Source organism: Gossypium raimondii, chromosome 11 (assembly GCF_025698545.1).
Source record: "Gossypium raimondii isolate GPD5lz chromosome 11, ASM2569854v1, whole genome shotgun sequence".
Taxonomy (NCBI): Eukaryota; Viridiplantae; Streptophyta; class Magnoliopsida; order Malvales; family Malvaceae; genus Gossypium; species Gossypium raimondii.
Genome location: NC_068575.1, coordinates 49,085,899 through 49,097,521, shown reverse-complemented (window position 1 = coordinate 49,097,521; position 11,623 = coordinate 49,085,899). Strand labels below are relative to the sequence as shown.

Below are 11,623 nucleotides of genomic sequence, written 5' to 3'. Positions count from 1 at the left end.
AACTAATAAAATTTTAAGTTAAACATTCCGCCAACCGTCCATAATGTTACATTATGGTTTAATTACAACATAAACCCTTTCATGTTTAATAATTAAGCCATTTAGTTAGTATAATTAAATAAGGATTAAGTTTTACATCTTTTATAATTTAGTCCTTTTTTCCTCAATTAACTATCTAATCAATACAATTTTTGAACCAAAATTCAACCCACTCATATAATAGCTCCATAAATATTCAAAAATAATATTTATGAGCTCGGTTTATGAAAATGAGGTCCCGATCCCTAATTTACCAAAACTACTGACTTTCGATATGCACCACTTGAACTTTGTCTAACTGGTCAATTTATAAAATCGATTAAACCACGATTCACTATGATACTATATTTAACTACATCTATGGACTCTCTTGTCAGAAATGTGGTCCCAAAATCGTTGTTTCTAACACTACAGAAAAACGATTTGTTACAACATAGAATAATACACAATAGCAGTATCAGAATATCGATATTTCATACCACTTCAACAATGTATACATATATATGCCATCTCAGAAAATTCACTTTGTATACACATGCTTTATGAATGTCATACAATTTCGGTTTAACAAAAAAGATCATACCCTACCTCTACACACCATAATGAGAGTTCCCTTAAACTCCAACCACCTAGTCGGGTTGTGGTTTAACCACCACTGGTTTTGCAGATAAAATTTGCAACTAGGCTGTGGATACATAGCAAAAATTCGTAGATGAAACCTGCCACTAGGTTGTGGGTGCACAGTAAATTTGTAGATAAATTGCCACTTTTTCCTTCATACATATCGTCCCACCCATGCAATATGCAATATGACAAGCTCAAAATGGATCAATGCGGTAGAATTTAATTATGCTTTTAACAGAACAATATGGTAGCAATCAATATGCTTATAACAATTCAATATAGTGGCAAATAATATGCTTATAATAAATCAACTCGGTAGCGAAAGTCATGCTTATTAAGTGTTCGGTTTGACAGTGTCATAAAGCATACTATACGTACAATCACAAACACTACAACAATAGTCATACGTATCGTTCATAATTCATGGAAATATATAAACATCATATTAATACGGTTAATTAATTCATGGGTTCTAACATAATTCATATTATCAGAGACTTAATTGAATAAAATAAAACACTAAAATCAATTCGAGAACTATTTAGGGGCTAAACTAAACAAAACATAAAAATTTTGGGCCAAAGCTATAAAATCTGAGATACAAATAACATATGGTCGTGTGACCAGAATGTGTGGAATGCCCTGGACCATGTGGAAGGGGTACACGACCGTGTGGCTAGGTTGTGTGGAAATTGCAAAATTATGCTACAAGGGAGACACGACTGTGTGGTAAGCTGTATGGAAGGGTCTAAGCTGTGTGAGAATAAAAAAACTTAGGGTTTCAAGGGGACATGGCTATATGAGGGGTCGTGTGGTCCACACGGGTGGACCACACACTAGTCTGGCTGGTCGTGTGGCCATACTCCAAAGCACGATTTGTCTCGATTCACTTGTAAAAGAACACAAACTTGTCTCCAAGATCTCAAACCTCGTTCCCTGCGTTTAAATCTGGTCCGATGCACCTAAATCGGGTCCTTCAGATGATAATTTTCACATGGGTTAACATTTTATTTCTAAGATTTATCAAGATTCATCAAGGTTAATGAAAAGATTCGATATAAAACCTAAAAAAATCGTTTAGTCACTTGTAAGATTATTGTTAGATAAAAATTCCATGAAGATTCAAATTCAAACACTAGGATCGAGTTATTCTTACGGATTCTTGGTTAAGACTAAGGTTGAAGCTAATGGCAATTATGAATCCAATAGGAAACGGTTCAATCGAGATTTGATTATGTTTCAGGAAGCAAAAATAATTCCGGCAATGGAGAGAAAATATGTTGTAAAGAATAGGATGAAAAAGATAAAGGGGGAAATATAAGGAGCGAAAAGGACCAACTTCTAATAGGATTTGAAAAAAAAGGGAAATTGAAAACCAATTAGGAGATAAATTGCTTAAATACCTAAGGTTTGGAAACCCTAGGTGCGACATGGGTGCTTTTCCCAAATTTTTGGCTGAAAAATAATAAAAGAATAGGATTGGGTAAGGGTGGTTCAAACTTGGGTAAGGGAGGGGGAAACAAGCATGTTTAATGATTTGGGCTGTTGCCTATTCTTATTCAATTTTTCCTCCAATTAATACTTATTTTAGTGTGATTTTTCATCCTAGTTTGCTGATTTTTTTTAATGGGAGTGATAGTTGTCAAGGCCACCAAATATAAATTTCCTACATTCTAACTAAACTAAATAGTAGTATAGAGAAGCAGGGTCAATCCCACAGGGACGTGGATTCCTAATATTGCTTTTTGCAGGACCAGATACCAAAGTCGTGGCAGTTGTCGTGCTCACGACTTGTAACGTGATGTGCTGAAAAATAAAACGAATGGGTTTTAGTTTATTAGGGTTAAAAATATAGAAAACAAATAGAAAAAAAATATTAATTGAATTATAAATACAAAATTAAATAACTGAAACTAAATTAGATAATCAAATGTGCAAATTCTTAACCTTAGACTAAAAATATTACAAACTCGAGTTAATCATTGAAAGTGAAATTTTCCTTCGAAACGATAAGTTGGTTATAGAGATCAATGATACCTTAACAGCTAACTCTTCCTTGTGCAGTTGATTCTAGTACGCCCTACAAACCAACCCTTACCGACTATTTAACCACGTAACATGCGTTCGCAATTTAAGATCTCGGCAGCCTTATGATCTAAAAGAGCCTAACTCGAATTAGTGACCTCAACCGCGTGGATCGTTTAAATCAGATCCCTATCTCCCTTGACGGAATCCACTAGGCCTTTTCCCACCTGGACACGCCAATTTGTTCGCGAGAACCCGAACGCTGCAGACGACTGTCTCGTTTTCCCAACTGTACGCCAAACTACTTCAACCCAACGTGCACTTTTTGAGTTGAAATTGAATTAACTTTAAGGGACGATTGTGACTATCCCATATTCTGGAGAGAGAATGAATATCGTGCCGTAAGGTTCTAGCACGGGTCCATTTCTCATGATTCTCGATCGGAATAATAACTGGCCTAAAGCTAAACGAGATTAGCTGAGCATGAAATTAATCATACTTGATTAGATTATGAGAGTGGATTTCAATGAAAGATAATAGGTGGAGAAAAGTGAGGACTAAAAAGGAAATTGCACCAAAGTATAAAAAGAGGAAAGAAATGGCAGAATATTTAACGCAAGAATATGCTAATTGCCTTTTTAAATTCAAGTGTGTTCTAATACCACAATTACAAGTCTTTATATACTTATATGCACCTCACAAATAACTAATTTCACATAATTTACTCTTAGAATCATGCTTAACAACCAACCACAATATTAGATTTTCTAAATATAGAATTTGTCAAAGTCAAAAGTTTGATTTTTTTTATTAGCCCAAAAATAATTCTGCAATTTTCAATTCAGCCCCCAACTTGCTTTTTGTTTCAATTTAGCCTGATTTTGTTTGTTTTTGAACTTCAGCACTCCAATTGCGTCCCTGATAAAATTTAAGCAAGAAATCAAAAGCTTAGTAGCATTCTATTAAAAAATTGACAAAAATTAGATTGCATTAAACATGTAAAATTAACTTGCTATCAAGGAGAGATACCTTTAAGGAATGTATAAACTACTTAACCATCAAGCCTAAAGCTTATTTCTTACTTATTTATTACAACTAACCCCTTATATTGTGGGTGTGACATATGTAATTTACCTTAAAATTTATTTAAAAATCTATAAAAATAATTAAAAAGAATAATTTTTATTTAAATATGTACAAATCTAAAAAATTAAATTTAAAACTAAAAAATTAAACTAACATTTCTTGAAATTTTTATTATATAAAAATCTTAAAATTTCAAACTAAATTGATTTGTTTTCCACCGTTGATGGATGCCTTTAATCACATTAATAACTTCATGTTATTTTATCGAGAAATTGCTTTGCAAAATTTATTTTGTTTTATTTATTCTCAAAGTCCTAGTAAAATACATCTCAATTAGTTTTTTTTAAGATTGATTCCACTATTAGATCGATTGTTGCTGCTCAAGTTTTCAAAAACAAAATCTAGACTTGCAACATTGCTTTCATTTTAAGAATCATAAAAACTTCTACTATCAATGGTCTATTTATAATATTTTCTTGATAATTATAAAAAGAAAAGAAAGGAGAAAAAAAGAAGAGGGAAAGAGAGGAGCAAAATGTCCTATTGTATTGCCTCAATTCTTTGGTAAGTTTCATTTATTGAAATTTGAGTTTTTTTCTTTTAATTTATAATACAAAGCACCTTACTTCTTTTCTAAACCCATCTTTTCTTTTTGTAACCCCAATTACTTGATTGATTAGGTTTTTGAGTAACTTTCAATTTTGAAATTTTAGATTTTAAAATTTATAATACAAAATGCTCTTCTTCTTCTACAACCCCATCATTTGCTCTCTCAAATTTCAACTTCTTTCAACTATAAATAATACACACATATATATTAATTATCTGGAAAGAGCGGAGTCGAAGCCAATCTGCATGAAAAAAGAGAAAAGAAACAAGAAAAGGCAAAGAAAGATGAATATAAAAAGAGCGTAAAACAACAAAGTAAATGAAAAACAAAAGTAAGATCAAAGTGAATGAGTATTTAATGTATTCTTTTGTGAAAGTTCAAAGATTTTGATTTTTATGAGATTAGATGTGGAAAAACTAATTGCAATTTTTTGTTTTTCCTTGCTACAATTGATTTTTGTATGAATTATTTATTTTAAGACTTTTACATTTTTACAATTATTGTTAAGGATATTTTAAAAATACCAAAATGATTTTTTAACTATAGTTCAAGGACCAAATTAACTATTAACCTTTTAAATTAAGGTGCAACATTACTTTTTTAACTAAATTTAATAGTCAAATCGTAGAATCATAGAAAAAAATGAGTTATTTGAGTTGCAAATAAGAAAATGAGCTCGACCGGGTACTAACCAATCCAGTTCATGGAAATTGGAAATAAAAACAAAAAGTCCCTTTTGCATGAAATCAAAGTGATATTCTTTTTTTTTGTTATTTGAGATATTTCTTTAGAGCCCTTGTTTTATTTTAAAATATATATGATATAGAATATAATATAAATGAAATGGAATTACTGATAAAAGTTATATATCTCTATAGAAAAGTTGAGTGACAAAAATGCAATAATTTAATAACGTTAGTGACTATTATGTAACTTTTGAAGGTTGAGTGACCGAAATGTAATTTTAAACAAAATTTAGGAATGATCGGTGTAGTTTACCCAATCCTATAATAGGTAAAAAAATTAACGGGTCAACCTTTTGACTTTTTCAATAAATATTAATATAAATTTTAAAAAGTAGGTGGTGTATCTATGGTAACAATTGTTGCATTTGGGAGATTAACTTAGGACTTTTTTCTCTTTAGTTTTTTTTTCATTTCTCTTTTTTTTCATTTTTCAGGTTTTTTTAATTTGTGAATCGGTCGAATTGTTTGTTGAATCGATTTGATCGATTAAATTAAGAATTAGTAGTCCAATTAATTTAATCATGAGTTCGATTTAAAAACTTTAATTGATTCATAAATCAATACAGATTAAATTAAAATTTTTAAAATATATATATTTTTAAGTTTTATAAATTTTAATAAATTATTAAACAAATTAATTTAACTATTCAAATCGATAACCGGTAGTGTAATATGACTTCGAAAACTTTAGTGTAAATTTGAAGGAAACATTCGTGAAAGTGTATCCATATTTGCAACTTTTTTTTTGCCAAATTCACAAAAGAAACCTTTTTTCTAATAAAAGAAGTGGTAATATTGTTTGGAAGAGAGGAGTTGAGTTTACAAATAACTTTTTACAAAATAATAATTTATTATCTAAATAATATAAACTCACTTTTATTTACTCAAATTATATATTTTGAGCAATAAAAATTCTAGTCTCCGGCATTGTTTGTGGCGATTTGGGCATTTGAAAACTGTTTTCATATTTTAAAAGATATATTTTTTAAATTATAAAAAATAAAAACTCTTTAAAATTTTAAAATAAAAAATAGAAAATTTAAATATTTTGAAAATATAAAAAAATTTAAATTTTATTTAAATTGGACTAAAAATCGGTGGGTCAATCAATTGTTTACCTCTCACCAGGATGATACCAGACGATTTTTGGTTCAACCAATCCGATTTAGATATCATTGAATTTTGATTTTTTTATATTAAAAAATATTTTTATTTTTGAATTTTAAAGAGTTTGTAAAAAATTTTATGTTATTTAAAATATGGAAAAAATAATTTAAAAAGTTACGTAATTTTAAAGGGTACGGACCAAATTGGCAAAAAAATTTTAAAGGTTAAAAAAGTTTAAAAAATTTAAAATCCAATTGTCCTATGAATCGGTATGAACTGATTAAACCGAACTAAAAGAACCAATTGAACTGACTGTTGAACCAATTTTTATATATTTTTTTATAAATTATCTGTTTTGACCGATCAGGCCAACCATTTTGGAGACCAATTAATCAAATTAGTTCAATTGTTGATTTAATCGATTTTTTAGCTCGATTTGATACTCGACCTATTTTTGGTTCAATCGTTCTAGTTCAATTGAGATAATATTGAATTTTAAAATTTAGATGCTTTGGAAATTGATTAAGTGGGTATACATTATTTAGATAATAAATTATTGTTTTAATATTATTTTTCTGAGAAAGGACATTGTGGAACGCCTTGATTTTATTTCAATTTTCTGTGGATAAGAAACTGCCTGATGTCAGGAAAGCAACTAAAGTCAAACTCAAACCCAAATATGGACCCCACTGTTATCAATGCATTTCAGATTTTATATAAAAATACTCTTAACATATTAATTAATTACGAAAATGATGTATACAAAAAAATTATTTAAGAAAATAACACATTTGCTATAGTAGAAGTCGATGACATCTGATCAACCGGCCATAGCACTTACTTTTTTGGCTTAATCATTACCTAACCATCAATTCTTTTTTAAAAAAAATAAGAATTTTTCTACATCTCAACATTTCACTTTTTACTCTCATATCATGTTTAAACTAATAATTATTTCTCAATCAAATTATTCATACCTCGTTTGATTATTAATGTAATAATATGAGGTATATATTACAATAATTAGATATAAAAAAGTTAATGTAAATTTAAATATGTAATTAGAAATATGAGTAATAATTTTTATAAAAAAATTTCTTTTTTTTTTATACTAAACATTACCAATTAAATTATTTTATTATTATATAAAAAATGTACTTGTTGAAAAGGAAAAAAAAGTTACTCCGATATTTCATCAAGTCCTTGGACATTTTTCCCCTGCACGTTTCAGTCCAATTCTATCCATTTGTTAGGCGGCACTAAAAAAATTAATATTATTTATATTTTTAGGGTGGTGTCACCTGAGAAAGTGGCAACACTCAATTCTACTATAGAAATCAGGTAATTCTCATAATTAATCTTGAAATTGGGTCATTTTCATAATTTTTTAAACTTATAGTGTTAGATTCCTAAAAAAGCCCATGTTTATGAGATATAGGAGTGTTATTTCGGTCATGAAGATCTAGTTGGTCACTCAATTTTTAGAATATTTTCATTTTGGTCACCCAAAATAAAATTCTTGTAATTTATCATTCAAATTTTAAGATGCTTTCATTTTAGTCACCTAATCACTAAATATCTAACGACAGTTAGACTATACATGCCACATCATGTTTATACTTTTATTTTGATCACCCAATTTCATTTTTTTCAATATTGAAATTTTAAATTTTAAAGCATAAAAATCAATTAAATAAATTGTTAAAAGAATTTTGATAATGCCAACCGATTTGTTATTGAAATATTGAAAATAATTAAATTAACTAATTTAATCTCTTTCTAAATCGTAAAATTTTATTTTATGTTTCTAGATTATTCTTAATAAAATCAACTCGAATAACTCATATTTAATAATTGTCTATGAAAAATATAATCTTGAATCTTTCAATGCTAAGCTAAAAGTAAAGGAAAATCCATTAATTGCTTGTTTATCGTTTGGGTAAAAAGTGATGAAAAATTCGTGTTTTATTTGGCATGAAAAATAAAATTAATTAATTGTAAGGATTTTTCTTTACTTTTAGCTTAGCATAAAAATTCAAGATCATATAATCATTCGATAAGAAATTTTGAACAACCAAAAAGAATTAAGTGTAATTAACGATACCAACATTGTCCTAATTCCAGAAGTTCAAAACCCAAAAAATATGGGACAATTTAGGCCAATTAGCCTTTACAGTGTAGTTTATAAAATAATCTCAAAAGATATATAGTCAATAGATTTAGGAAGGCTCCTGGCTACTACATTGATGATGCACAAGGCACTTTTGTCCTAGATAGACAGCTTACAGATAACATATTAGTGGCATATGAATTATTGTACTCTTTTAAGAAGAAAAGATATGAATTGGTAATTTTGCTCTAAAACTAGACATGAGCAAAGCATACGGTAAGGTTAAGTAGATTTTCGTTGAAAATATGATGGGAAAGCTTGGTTTTGTGACAAGTGGGTGCATCAAAAGCGTTTCATACTCCGTTGTGCTTAATGGAGGAAAGGGGTTGGTTTCAGTCCTACTAGAGGAATAAGGCAAGGAGATCCCTTAAGCCCATATTTATTTATCATTTGTGCTGAGGGCTTTTCAAGACTTCTTAATATTGTAAAAAAGGGAAAGAAAAATATAAGGGGGGAAAATAGATAGAGGGTGTTTGTCAATAACCCACCTTTTTTTGGCTGACGACAGTATCTTATTTGGAAAAGCAACAGTGGAAGGAGCTTTAGCAATTCGATCAGTTATTAATGCCTATGAAAAAATATCGGGACAGATGGTGAATTTTAAAAAGTCATTAATTTACTTTAGCAACAATGTCAACGATACGGTTAAATTGCAAATAGGAAGGGAGTTGGGGGTTCGTATGACCAACAATCCGGAGAAATACCTTGGATTACTGACAATGGTGGGGAGGCGAAAGAGAAATGCTTTTGTGGAAATAAATAATTTTTTTTGACAAAAGTGAAGAACTGAAGCATTCGCAATTTGCCTATTGGAGGAAAAGAGGTTTTTATCAAATCAGTCTTACAAGTCATTCCAATCTATGCTATGCAATGTTGCAGATTACCAAGTTCTTTATGCCGGGAATTAGAGAATATTATGTGTAAATTCTGGTGGTAAAATTTAAAAACGGATAAGGGTATTTACTAGTGTTGGTGGTTGTCATTATGCATCTTAAAGGCGCAATGGGGGATGAGATTTAGAGATTTATCAAATTTTAATAATGCCTTGTTGGCAAAGCAAGGATGGAAGCTAATCACCAATCCCACAAGCTTACTTGTACAAGTAATGAAATCTAAATACTACCCATGAAGTGACTTTTTGAATGCCGAACTAGGGGCTTACCCTTCGTTTACCTAGAGAAGCATATGGAACGCTCGGAGTATTTTGGAATCAAGAATGGGTTGAAGAATCAGAGATAGTAGATCAGTTAACATATGAAACAATCCATGGTTTCCTGAGGAAGGAAAATTACAATTTCAGAATATTGATTATAGGTACACTTTAGTTGCAGACCTTATAAATCATGAATCTGTCACCTGAAAGGAGGAAACCTTGAGAGGGTTTTTCCCAGAAGAACAAGCTAGTGAGATTGGATCCATTCCTTTGGGGAACGCTCTGCAACTAGATATAAGGTTTTAGTAAGGTGACAGGTTGAGAGAATACACGGTAAAAAACGGTTACAAAAGGTGTGTCTTAGAAGATTTAAATATGATGGGAAATGAAATTTCAACAGACCAGGATCTAACTAGAAGTTATTTTACAAAAATTTGGAGTCTAAAAATTCTCAGCAATGTTCGAATTAATCTATGGGAAAATGAGTTTGTAAGCTACATCTTCCGAGACTACATCCTCGCAAAACAAGTCCTCCAGCAAATGACACTGACATTGGTCCCCGTTCATGAAAATCAAGAATGGAAACAATGGTTAGCGGAGGCCTTCAATCTCAATAATGCATATAAATGTTCATGCTTAGCAGTGTCATTATAGGCAATATGGCATAACAAGAATATATATTTCCATGAAGGCATCCGACAGAGAACATGCGAGATTGTGGCTTATATTAAAGCATACTTAGCGGATCTTGATAAGCTAAAGGAAGCACTAAAATGTCAACATAACACAGTGATTACCCATTGGGAGCCCCCATCAAAAAGTCAAGTTAAAGTTAATTTTGATTCTGCATTTCTTCAACAAAGCAACAAAGCAGTCTCGGGAATTATCATCAGAAACTATACAGGACTTGTAATAGGTTTGTGTTCTTACCTGATCCACAACGTTAGATATCTAACAATTGCTGAAGCGTATACATGCCTTAAAGGAGCCGTTTTTGCTGAAGAAATAGGATTTAGCGATGTTATCATGGAAGGGGACTCAAGGATTGTCATTAAAAAACTGCAAAACCATGGAAATGATAGATCAGCCATCAGGGGAGTTATAAACAAAATAATAGCAATGTCAAGAATTTTCTGGAATATTGAGTTTCGGTTCATACCACGAGAAGCCAACGGAGCGGCGTATGCGATGGCTGCATGGGGCAGAGGAAGTAATTTTTTGACTTTCTAGGTAGAAGAAACTCCATTAGAGGTTGAACCTATCGTAGCTAGAGACCAAAGAAGAATTGATTAATAAAAATATATGGATGTTTGATGGGCTAACTTCGAAAAAGGAAATGGGTTAACAAAGCTCGGAGGAACTCAGAAGATGATGGACCGGGGGAATGAAGTCAAGCCGAGAACAAAGGATTTGCTTTAACAGGTCCACCGTTGAAATGAATTTTGGCGACGCGACAAAAGAAGAGAAGAACGAGGGAAGGTTAAAGGCTAGTTTGGATGGGCGGTGTGTTTCCCTTCGGTGAGGTTAAAAATAGCGGTGGCGGTGAGATTAGTTACTGTAGCGGTGAGATTGGGTACTGTAGCGGTGAGATTAGAAACAATGGTGGAGTGTGTGTTTGAATTCAAACGCAGCTGTAGCGGTGAGGTGAGAATGAAAAATGACTATTAAGGACATCAGATTAGAATTGATATATAATAGAAGTTATTTAAATTATTTTAATTTTTTAAAATTATTAAAATATGCAAATTCATTTAATAAAATATTAAAATGTATCTTCCAATATTTTAATGAATTATATAATTAATTTAAATTATTTATTAGATAAAATGATAATTATTTTAATTTTTTATAGTTATAATTAAATATTTTTATAACAATGATAAATATTATTTTCACAAATAATAACATTATACTTGGATCTAATTTTGAAGTATCTAAACGGATGATTTTTAATAAAAATATATAGTAACATAAGACATAACAAGTTTCATTATTACTAGAAATTAGGTTATGATACAAAATGTGTTTACAAATATTTATTCATTAAACTAGTTGCAATGGTT

The 11,623-nt window shown here is 30.4% G+C and overlaps 1 long non-coding RNA gene across 1 annotated transcript; it reads right to left on the bottom strand.

Moving 5' to 3' along the window:
• Positions 1–8,404: 8,404 nt before the first annotated feature.
• Positions 8,405–11,193, bottom strand: LOC128034668 (uncharacterized). The gene is made up of 4 exons (XR_008190804.1): positions 10,720–11,193; positions 10,491–10,619; positions 9,764–10,106; positions 8,405–9,681 (listed from the first exon to the last, which is right to left on the bottom strand). It is a non-coding gene; the product is annotated as an uncharacterized LOC128034668 (long non-coding RNA).
• Positions 11,194–11,623: the final 430 nt, after the last annotated feature.